Raw genomic sequence first — 11,313 nt, 5'->3', positions numbered from 1 at the left:
CTCAAGAGATAAAGCATCTATGGAGCTTCTTGTGAATATATATGTATGTGAATTAGGTGCTATGTGTGTGTGATAAAATGTCACCCACAATAAGAATTTGGGAACGTGTAAACTATAACAAAAGAACTAGTAATAATCACTGAATTCCTTTTTATGTTCAGGAGTGTGTGTGTGTGTGTGTGTGTGTGTGCGTGTGCGCGCGTGTGGTATGCTTTCTTCAATAGATAGGAATAGAAATGTATGATAACTATGAATTGCAATTAAAGAATAGAATGAAATGGTATAACCCTGACAAAGTAAGAATAATAATAAAATTAGTAAAAATTGATAAAAGCATAAGAAAATCAATTTTCTGATTTTTCTAGCAAGGAGGCAATCAGTATCACCTAAATATGAAACCTGGATTTTTTTTTAAGATTTTATTTATTTATTCATGAGAAATAGAGAGAGAGGCGGAGACACAGGCAGAGGGAGAAGTAGATTCCTTGCAAGGAGCCCAATGTGGGACTCCATCCCAGGACCCCGAGATCATGACCTGAGCCAAAGGCAGATGCTCCACCACTGAGCCACCCAGGTGCCCCAGAAACCTGGATTTTTTTCTTTTTTAAAAGATATTAATTTCTTAATTTTTAAATGATTTTTCTGTTTTCTTAGCCTTAAAATGTTATGAAAACTAAAAATATTTCCTGTGACAAGTAAACATTTATCTGAAGTTTAGCACTTTCTCTGGTTTCACTTTAATTCATTTTTCTTTTGTTATAGTCACACAAAATTAAATATGATACTTTCTATTTAAAAACAATAGCTCAAAAGCAAAACAAAAACAAAAACAAATAGCTCATAAGGCATGATCCTAGTTCTAGAAAATAATTTTGTCTCTTTCCCTTGCTGCTTAGGAATATGAGTAGAGAGGTATCTGGAAGGAAAGCTCCCCAATGTTTACAATGGCCACTTCTGCATTTGGAAAGTGCCAGTAAGCTCCTGTAGATGATATTTTCATGGCAAATATGATTTTATAAATATGACAAGGAGGGGCTTAAATTAAAAGGAATATGATTATTGGGTGGGTGATATTGTCATCTCATTTATCCCGTCAAATGTTTATGTCTTAGAACCTCAGAAGCCCTTGAAGGTGTTATAGATACATCATCAGTCTTGAGGGGTGTACTTTACCTGCCTCTTGTCCTAGTGGGTTAGGGTATAGAATCAGTGCAGCCAAGATGATGGGTTAGGATCCTCAGATGAGCCATGTGCACCCCTGATCTGTGATCCCCATGTGCACCCCTAACTAGAACTGGGCCCCTTATACAGGCAAAGCACTGATCAAGGAGGTCTGCAAGTCCTGGAGTCCTGGTTGAATCCTATGTCTTAGTTCATAGTTGCATCAGCCCTCGGCATGAAGGAATTAGGAGCATCACCAAAAAGGCAATGCAATCATTATGTGGAAGGACAAGCCCAAGAAGAAGAGGAATGTAACTATAAACTCTGAAAAACAGAAAGAAACAGGACAGGACATAGGACTCCTTCACACTCAATTCAAAGATCTCTTAAAAGTCGATCTTAGGAAAATGATGGTATTAAAAATCTTTCTGCTAGCAGGCACGTTTTTAGTTTTCATGACTTTTTTCATCCTTGGTCTACCAGATTTTCTCACTGAGCATTTTGTGGGGGACAGTCCCTTATCATATAGGCTTGTCCTGTATAATGCAGCATATTTAGCCTCCCTGGCCTTCACTCCATAAATAGTAGTGGTACCCCTCAGTCATCGAGACAACCAGAAAGATGCTCCCCTTATTTCCACCTTCATTCCCTACCCACCTCCACAGTGGGAACTAGGGCAATCCTAGTGAAGACACAGTGTGTCTTCTGGTTTCCATGAAGGCAAGAAGAACTTTTGCCTAGGTGGCTCAGTCAGTTAAGTGTCTGCCTTTGACTCAGGTCCTGATCCCAGAGTCCTGGGATCAAGTCCCACATCGGCCTCCCTGCTCAGTGGAGGGCATGCTTCTCTCTCTCCCTCTGCCTGCTGCTTCCCCTGCTGGTGCTCAGTCTCTGTCTCTCTCTCTCTCTCTCTGTCTGTCAAATAAATAAAATTAAAAAAAAAGAAGAAGAAGAGATTTTGCTTGTTCAGTGTTGAATCTCTAGTGGGTAGTACATAGTAGGTACTCAACAAACACATGTGAATGAATGAGCGATACTCAATATGGAATCTGCTGTGGAGAAATTAGCGTTTGAGGAAGATTAAAGTTTCTAAATATTTACATCAGCAATTCCACTCTCATTAAATTCCTGGTAGTTGGAGGATTTCGAGAGCTTATGAACAACTCCAGAAAAGCCAGGAGGCCATAGGCAGAAACTGACACTTGCTGACACCTTCAGCACGCAGGGTGGTGCACTCCTCGGCCCTCTGCATTTTGTCTTATGAGGTAGTAATCAGCAGCCTGCTTCCCAGAGGAGAAGGCATCTGTGTGCCCCATGTGGCACCATGGCAAGTGGCAGAGCTAGAATGTGAGCAGACTCCCCAGGCCATCCTCTTTTGGTTCCACTCACGGTGACCATCCCGGTAGGGTTTGCTCATCACCACTCACCCTCCTTTCGGATGCTCTCGAGAAAACACGTCTTCAGAGATTTCACAACAAACTCCATTTATTTTTCCAGTGATGCCCAGACACATTCCATCTCTTCAGAGCCTTGGCTGCTTAAATATAGCCAACTTATCTCTCCCATTGCCTCGGCCAAGCCACAGGGGGTCAGAGGACAAGCATCTTGGCAAATGTCTTTGGCCATTTGCAACATGCATGTGTTCTTTAACACTCAACTGGTGTAACCCCAAGTGGCTTCTTGGGGATCTGAGGAAAGCGCATGTGGTAAATTGGTTAGGCATGAAGGAGGAGAAAGGGTGGGATAAAGCTAGAATTAAGTCCCCATCTCCACACCAGCCTCCCTCTGGCCCTCCTCCTTAAGTAGCTGTTCCAAGGGCTGGCTAGCTCTAAGCCCAGATGATGTGCCAGGAGCCACACTCAGGGCAGTGCGACCAATCACCTTGCTTCCTCTTCTCCAGGAAGATTGTTGCTCCATCCTTCTCAGGATTCATGCAAGAAGGGAGGAAGGAAGGGGGAGAAGCCTTGCCAGGAAGTCTGGCAGCTTGAAGGCTGTGGTCCCTTCAGAGCAAGGACAAGTGGTTTGGGAGCAGCCCTCTGTCTCCCCAGCCCCATCACCTCTCCAGCTCCCCTTTTCAGCATATCCTTTGCGGCGAGGACTTCAAGCTCTCCTCCTGCGCAGTGACTCTGCCTTTTCTCTCCTCTCGTCCTCCTTCCTCCTTATTCCCTGTCCCCTGCTACTTCCCTTAGGTCTACCTGTAATTCCCCGTCCTTCCGTGGTTTCCTCCCTGCCAACCCCAGCTATACTGCTTTTCTTACTACCTCCACCTTCCAGTCCAGGTGGGGCTCTCTCTGTTTTGTCTTCCTGGATGTGGCACAGACATACTGTTTGATCACTGCTGTCCTTACGGGGGTCCTTCCTCCCTGCCTCCCAGTGAAGTTCACAGCGAGGATGCATGGGGCTGTCAGCACAAAAGCCTCCTGACGCTCACTCACCTCAACACGACCCCGTGCTTCTGTCCTCTTTGGGGCCATTCACAGCAATGACCCCTTTGTGTCTCCTATTATGGTCTTTTTTTTTTTTTAATTGGAGTTCGATTTGCCAACATATAGCATAACACCCAGTGCTCATCCTGTCAAGTTCATTATGGTCTTGTAGGAGCGTATAAGGCAAAGGTGAGCCTCTGGTTTAGGTATTTTCAACAACGTGCTACATTTTTATTTCTGAACTCATGCGCTGCTTACAAACCAGCCTCTTTGGAGGTAGGCCGTGGCTCAGACCCCATGCAGGTTGCGTGGGAGGCAGGGATTTAGCTTCGAGAGGCCAAGACTCATGATGGAAAGGACTGGGGCATTTGCCACCACCTTTCATCTGGAGATAGACGGCGTAAATGATACTTAATTAAAGTCATAAATCTAGCTTTGGTTTCATTTTAGTTTTCCTGTTGCTAAATCTAATCTGGTTTCACTTGTTTGCCGAATGCTCCCACCACTCCGCCCAAGTTCTAAAACAATGGAGATTGTTCCCAGACCCTCTCCCAGCATGCCCCAGCTCCCTTCTTGTAGCTCCCTACACCTAGAGCCCCCACCAAGCAAGAATGCTGCCTGATAGACCCCCTCACCTGGGCTTCTCAGAGCCACCTGGGGGGCTCGTTCAAGTGCAGATTCCTTATCTGAGAAAGGGGCACAGGGCATTTAGACATGCAGCAGGTCCTCAACTCTCACACCTTGAGTAGCGTGCAGTAACCGTGTGCCACAAAGACAGATCGCCAAAGGTCCAGGTCATACTTCTCAACATAGGCCTCACATCGGCATCACGTAGAGAGCTTTTGAGGATCTCAGTGTGCCGGCTACACCCCAGACCGCATATGTCTCTGGAGGAGGAGGCCAGCTGTGTGTGGTAGAACCAGAATCTTTGCTCTAGGGGTTTAAAGAAAGGAGCGCTCACCAAAGTTTGAAGGGGAAAGTGCTCTGGAAACATCATCCCCTGTCACCCAGTTGTTTTTCCACCCAACTAGATTGCAGCAGGGGCTCCAGTTCATCACGTATAGAAAAGGAGGCCAGGTCTGAGGCCTAAGGGTGACTGGGGGGAGCCGTGCCTGCCCTGGCTCCCAGGCACGTTACAGAATGTGGAGAACGCAGTCCATAGGGATAGAGGCCAGGGCCTGGGGTTGCTGCACCAGGAGAACCCAGCCCCAGGGCCCTTCAGGCTACGGGTAAGAACTGAGATCCAACGCCATCCCCTTAACCTCCACTTTTACCTGCACCCAACAACACCCCTTATTCCTGCAGAATGCCTCCACCCTGTCTCCAGAAGGCCTTCCATGTCCTGTGACTCTGAGCTGTACCTGAACCAGAGGCTCCAGGGACAATGCCTGATGGGATCTGTCCCAATTTCCATGCCCTCCCAGGAACAGCCCTGCCTCCCCACTCTCATCAGTGTCAGTTCTAGAAAATACACATCTGTGCAGGGAAAACATTATCAAGGTTTTGTTGAAAGGAAAGGGGGTAGCTCCAGGGCCTAAAGGACATGCCAGGCTAAGTCCTTGGAGAGGTCAAGTCCAGGAGAACTGTGTCCCTGCCAAGTGGAAGAACGGGGCTGCAGACTGCCCCAGGGGACACACGAAGTCCCACTTTTACACCATGGCTCAGATCCTGAAAGGAGGCATGTGTTTATACACGTTAAATCCAAACTTGAAACAGAAAGCCAGGCCCTGGGGAGAATGGAGGACCTGCTGGCCCCAGGCTCTGCCTGAGACTAGAGAGAAACCCTCAGGGTGGAGCCCACGGCCTATAGCAAAGGAGTCAATGATGCTCCTGTGGAACGAGCTCAGACCTGAGCATTAGGAGGCAGCATAATAATGCTCCCAGTTCCTGTGTCCCTCAGGAGGGGTGGGGGTACCCTCCCTTCTCTGGGCCTGTGAAGTGAAAATACCCTGCCTCTCTCCTCATCATGGGATCATTCAGGAAAACAAATTCAGTTTTGGGGGTCTTGTTTTTTGTTTAAGATGTATGTATGTATGTGTGTATGTATGTATTTGAGAATGAGCTACCATGAGTCGGGGGAAGGGGCAGAGGGAGAAGCAGGCTCCCCGCTGAGCAGGGAGCCCCACGAGGGGCTCCATCCCAGGACTCCAGGGTCATAACCTGAGCAGAAGGCAGATGCTTCCTGGCTGAACCACCCAGGCACCCCTCAAATGCAGTTCTTGACAAGAGAGTGCCTTATAGAGTATGAAACACGTACACAAAGGGTCAGATCAGTGCAGAATTTGCAGAGCTCATAGTGTGAGTGCAGGTATGTGAGCGTGTGCATGTGTGCACATACATGAGTGTGTATGCACGTATGTATGAGTTCATAGAGCGTGCATGTGTGTCTGGCTACTGCTCTCGGAAATACATCCTAACCCCGCACGGGCCAGAAGAGAGGTCAGGGTGCCCTTGGGTCAGGAGAGCACCTGGGCAGTGACAGGGCTGCAGCGTGTGGCCAGGGTCCTTATGGAGAACGACACACACAGAAAGCCAAGGGAGTCTGAGGCAGCCCTGAGGCCAGAGCAGAGCTCCTCCCCAGAACAGGGGCACGCAGTGCAGAGAAGCTGGAAACCGGTTCCCACATGAGTGGAGCCCTATAACCCCAAGGCAGATCCGTGGAGAATGCAAACACTGCTGCCCTCAGTGCTGCTCACCTTGTACCCCAGGTAGCCCCAGCCAGCATACAGACTGGACATGTCACCCTTACGGGGCCTGGGGACTTGCCTAAAGCAGCCACCTGCAGAGTCAAAAACGTCTTCCTAGAAATTTTTGTTTTAAAAACAAAAACATAGGGGTACCTGGTTGGCTCAGTCAGTTAAGCATTCAACCCTTGTTTTTAGGCTCAGGTTGTGATCTCAGGGTCATGAGATTGAGCCTCTCATCCTGCTCTGCACTCAGTGTTGAGTCTGTTTGGGATTCTCTCTTCTTCACCCTCTGCCCCTCCTCCTCTGCTCCTCCCTCACCCTTGCATGCTCACACACACATTCTCTCTCGCTCTCTCTCAAATCAATCAATCAAATCTTAAAACTAAAATTTAAAAAAATAGAACAAAAGCAAAACCATAAAACCATAATCACCCAGTTCCAGTAGCAAGCCACTCAGACATGGAGCATCCCAGAAGCTTTCTGAGCAGCTGCATGACCAAATCATGTTTTAAGGTAATTCATCCATCCCCAGTGGCAAGGTGGAGACAACCCAGGGAGCTGAAGTCAGGGAGACCAGCTAGGAGCTGACCTGGAGGAAGAGAATAGACTTATGCAGAAGAGGCCCTTGAAATGAAATTTGACGGCTTAGTGATTGCTAGTTTGGGGCTGTGGTGAGGCAGGGACTCGATATACAGCACATCAAAGAGTCATCCCACTGAAGGAATGTCAGCTGAGAAGGGTGTGGTGACTGCCTCAGAATGTGCTTCCAGACACAAGGGTATCCAAGATCTAAGGAGGAGATCCAAGCAGGTCTGGCCTCCTCTGCCTACTCCACTGCAGGCCCTGCTCAGATCCCCAGCTACAGGAACCAGCCCTGGCCCTGCAGGGGAACCCAGACAGATAGAACTCCCAACACGCTCACCACCAGCCGTCTTTAACCCTGACAGTCTGCAGATGGCCCAGGGGAGGCTGAGCTGCCTCCCGGCTCCCCTCCCGCCCAACCTGACCCCTGGCCCAATGAGTCAGGCTCCTCTCAGCCACATCAGACTCACTGGGCTGGAGCTGCCAAGAAAAACTCAGAGCCCCCATCAAGAAGCAGCACTCAGCCAACCCCTTACATGAGCCAGCTCTGAGAAAGGCACCTCTCACCTTAGCCCAGCTGCCGGCTGCTCCCTTCCTCTGTTCCCTGCCCCGTCTGTTGAGGGACCAGGCCTCTCCTGGCTTCGTGCCCTCCCTGGCCTCTCTGAGCAACCATTGGTGGGTCTGTTCTGCCCCTATTCCAGCATATACTTGGCCCCAAACAGCTGATTTCTCCCTTTCAGCAGCTGTCCGGTCAGTTCAGAGATCAGCAGAGCCCTGGCCCAGGGACCCAGCCTGACTCAGCAAGGTCCTTTTGGAGTCATGTCTCTGCCTCTGATCTTCTTGTCACTGAGATCCTCTCTAGATGACAGAGAGTCTGGGGGCCTTGTTGGAAGAGCCAAATTGAAGGAGTCAAGAGGTCTGCTCCAGAGAAAGGAAGATCATGATCAATCTCTGAAATGCTCTCACATAGGAAAGAGGGTACCGTCTACTACACAGATATGATGGAAGGATCTAGAACCAGCACTGGGTAAAACTCCCAGGCACTGGATGTCAGCTCCATAGATTTAAGGGTTTCTAATACACAGAGATGTTCACAATGAGAGCAGCCTACTGCATGGGACTGAGGGATACCAACCAACTGTCAGAAGCACTATGAAGTGGATTCCTTCATTGTTTGAGAGAGGCAAAGAATATCCTTTTTGGTCATGAAGTTGTAGAAATATATGGAGATGGTTTTCCATAATTGTATCAATTGCAAAATCTTTAGCAAACTTAATTCAGCAAATGAATTAATCGGTTTTTTGGAAAACTGGCTAATCACCTTTTCTTCTGTAGAGCTACTGCGACCTCCATAACTCAGCTAGATAGATGATGACATAAATGAGCCCATTCTAGACTCAGCCCTGGATGACAAGTTCACTGGCACACTTATATAGCCAACCCCCCACCCACCACAGGAGGGAGAGCCTTAACTCTGCAGTAATTCACACCAACAATTCAAGAAACCCCTCCCACCACAAGCCCCTGCTCTCCCTTGACATCAAGAATGTGCTAGAGAGGACACAGCCTCTCCCCATTGAGCATGGGCATGCTTTGGCATTGCTACCAGGGACAGATAGTCTTTTAGACAACAGAGCCAGGACAAGAATTTAAAAGTTAGGACAATAGAGTCAGGGCCATGGCTTCCAAATGTTGAAGAAGAATTGGGGTCCAAATACAGGAACTGAGAATGCTTCCCAGTCTGGCTTCTGACCCCCTACTCTCATCACTTTATTGTGTTCTGACCCCCTCCATCATTCTAGCAGGGTCTCCAACTGGGATTTCCCGACATAAACCATGTATGTATTTTCCTAGGCATTTCCTCGGCCTAGAGTGTTCTCCTCCCTCTTTCTCAGCCAAGCGCCCAACATGAAAGCCTAAGCCCTAGTCTCTTGGCACCTGCCCGCCCGGGAGCTGCCCTATGCTCCTACAGCTGGCCCCACTTCCCCTCTGCCGTCTCCTTCCCTCCTTACTGAAAGTCTGTTCACTCCCCAGTCCCTACCCTCCGGTGCCCAAGCCGGAATGTGAGCATGCTGTGTGGCCAGTGCTGATGCTTGGGGAGTTGGGGGGCATCTGAGGGCACACAGTAGGTACTCAACAAAGAGCATTCTTACAAAAAGGATGAGGCATCCAAGAGCACACAGGAGGTACTCAACAAAGAGCATTCTTACAAAGAGGACGGAGGAGTTAGTGTTTGGGGAGCCTCCTAGTGGGAGCATTCAAGACCTGGCTTTTTGAAGAGAGATGAGGTCAGCCCAATCCAACAGCCCTTCCCATCCCTATTTCGGAGGGAGAAGAGAAGGTGCAGGCAGCCAAGGAGAGCGTCGACACGCCAAGCAGATAATTATGTGTTCTTGGAAGCTGGTTTAATGTACTGGCTCAGCGCTGATCTGGGAATGGGCTCTGAGGCCTGCCGCCTTCAGACGGGACGTGGCTCAGGCAAGGATTTCACCGTCCAGTTTTAACAAGTGGCCAACGCCTTATGGAAACTTTTGAAAGGCGTTCTGTTTCAGGACAGCCAGCTTGTGCTTCATCTGGTTGCTCTGGCCATCTTTCCTTCAGTTTAGGAGCACAAGAAGGAAGGAAACTAGAAATCACTGAGCGCCTACTACGTGCCAAGAACCAAGTCAGCAATCTCACTGCCCTCAAGAGTCCCATGTTGCCCTTTGAAGAGGAAGACACAGAGGCTCATGGAGCCCCTGGCGGCAGAGAAGGAGTGAAGCTGGCATCTCAGCTCCTGAGCCTGTGCTCTTTCCAGACACAACGACCTTCTCTTTACAAGGCCATTCTTGCCGCATGTCTCAATCCTTCCCCAAAGCCAAAATTCCCCCAGTTAAACAGGGTAAACATTCCCATGGCAAAGAAACGCCGTGTTCCCCAGAGGAGATGCAATCACATTGTTCCTGCTGAAGCTATGTGTGCTAATGAAATAGAACTGGGTTGAGGGCCTGGACCCAGGCTCCGGGGCAGCCACCCTCCCTGGCATCCCCCGGCCATGCCCTACAAGGCAGTTGGAAGAACAGAAGGGTGGGGAGCTCAGGCCGGAGAGCCGGGTCTAATCTTGACTTTGCAGCAAGTCGCTGGTTTCCCTGGGTCTCTGCTTCCTGTTGCTATCATGAGGCAGCAAGCTTGCTTTGGAAAGTACAGAGCGTTAAATCCATGTGAGAAATAACTCTCTCGTTTTACTTTCCTGGGCATTGATTTCTTTCTCTGTCCGTAATTGCAAATGTTGTCTGCATACAGGAGGGACTCAGAGGTAGAGAAGAAAGTGCCTTTTAGGAGATGTCTCTGGAGAGTAACTCCCCTTGTACAATCATTTATTCTTTCCGGAATCATTAAACACATACTCAGGGCTTGTTATGTGCCAGGCTCTCTGCTGGGCAATGCAAATACAGAAATCAACAGGGTCAAGCCCCTGTTCTTAAAAGAATCGTATATAAATTTTGTCATCATAAAGAATAAATGTGTGTATGTGTATGTGTTTGAAGTCTTATGTTTATAAAATAATCCTGAATATACCCATTCTCAAATCCTGTATACTTGAGCCCCATCACTATATATATATATATATCTCCTTGACTATATGATATACATTGTTCTCATATTTTAACATCTTTCAAGTCAGTCTGCATCTTACCATTTTGATTGGCAGCGTTTTCTTCTTGGTGATACACTAAACAATGATCATCGTACAGATCTTAGACTTAAGGAAATGCACTCGAGGGGGGGGGGAGTTACTTTTCAACTGGACTTTTAAAGGAAATTCACAGCCACCAAGGTCACCACAAAAATCTTTCCAAGACATTTCTAGTTCATCCAGATGTGTGGTGTCACACAGCTCATGTGTCTAGAGACCTGATTGCCCCTCACTTTCCAGCAGGATGGCTTAGACACCATCTCAAAGCACGGGACCAGGATGCTGCATCAACCCTTGGCCACCAGAGGGAGAGAGTGCACTGGTTCTCAGGCTTGCTGCCTTTCCCTCTCCTAAACCTTTCCAGCAAGAACCCCTCCAGGGTGGGCTGAACATCACTGCAGACTCTCTACCTGCAGAGTCAAAGTCCAGGAGAGGGCCCTCTCCCAGTGCAGTGGCGGTGAGAAAGAGGCGTTGGATCTGAATGATGTCTGCAAACCCACACTAAAAATCAGCTGTGGTTTAAATGAGCAGCTTCTGGGGATGAGGACAACTATTATACATGGTGGAGTTCTGCCTGAAAAATGCAGGGCTGGCGGGTGGCCCCCCTGCCCTCCTGAAACCGGTCAAGACTTATGAGACCATAGTGATGCATAAAGTTCTGCAAGGAAGTTTTCCCACTCTAGCAATTACCTGTAGCTTTCTCATTTCTTCCTTCCTCCCTTCCTTCCCTCGCTTCACTACTTATTTATTGAACATCTGCTATGTGCCAGGGTCTGTGCTAGGA

General features: G+C 48.4%; 1 protein-coding gene across 3 annotated transcripts in view; it reads left to right on the top strand.

Annotated features, from left to right (window-relative positions):
- SLC14A2 (solute carrier family 14 member 2) overlaps positions 1-11,313 on the top strand; it is a 469,281-nt gene that overhangs the window by 427,494 nt on the left and 30,474 nt on the right. The gene's annotated exons all lie outside the window — the stretch shown is intronic.

The sequence above is a fragment of the Canis lupus genome, chromosome 7 (genome assembly GCF_011100685.1).
Source record: "Canis lupus familiaris isolate Mischka breed German Shepherd chromosome 7, alternate assembly UU_Cfam_GSD_1.0, whole genome shotgun sequence".
Taxonomy (NCBI): domain Eukaryota; kingdom Metazoa; phylum Chordata; class Mammalia; order Carnivora; family Canidae; genus Canis; species Canis lupus.
The sequence above is the reverse complement of the archived record's forward strand: the minus strand, read 5'-3'. Positions and strand labels throughout refer to the sequence as shown.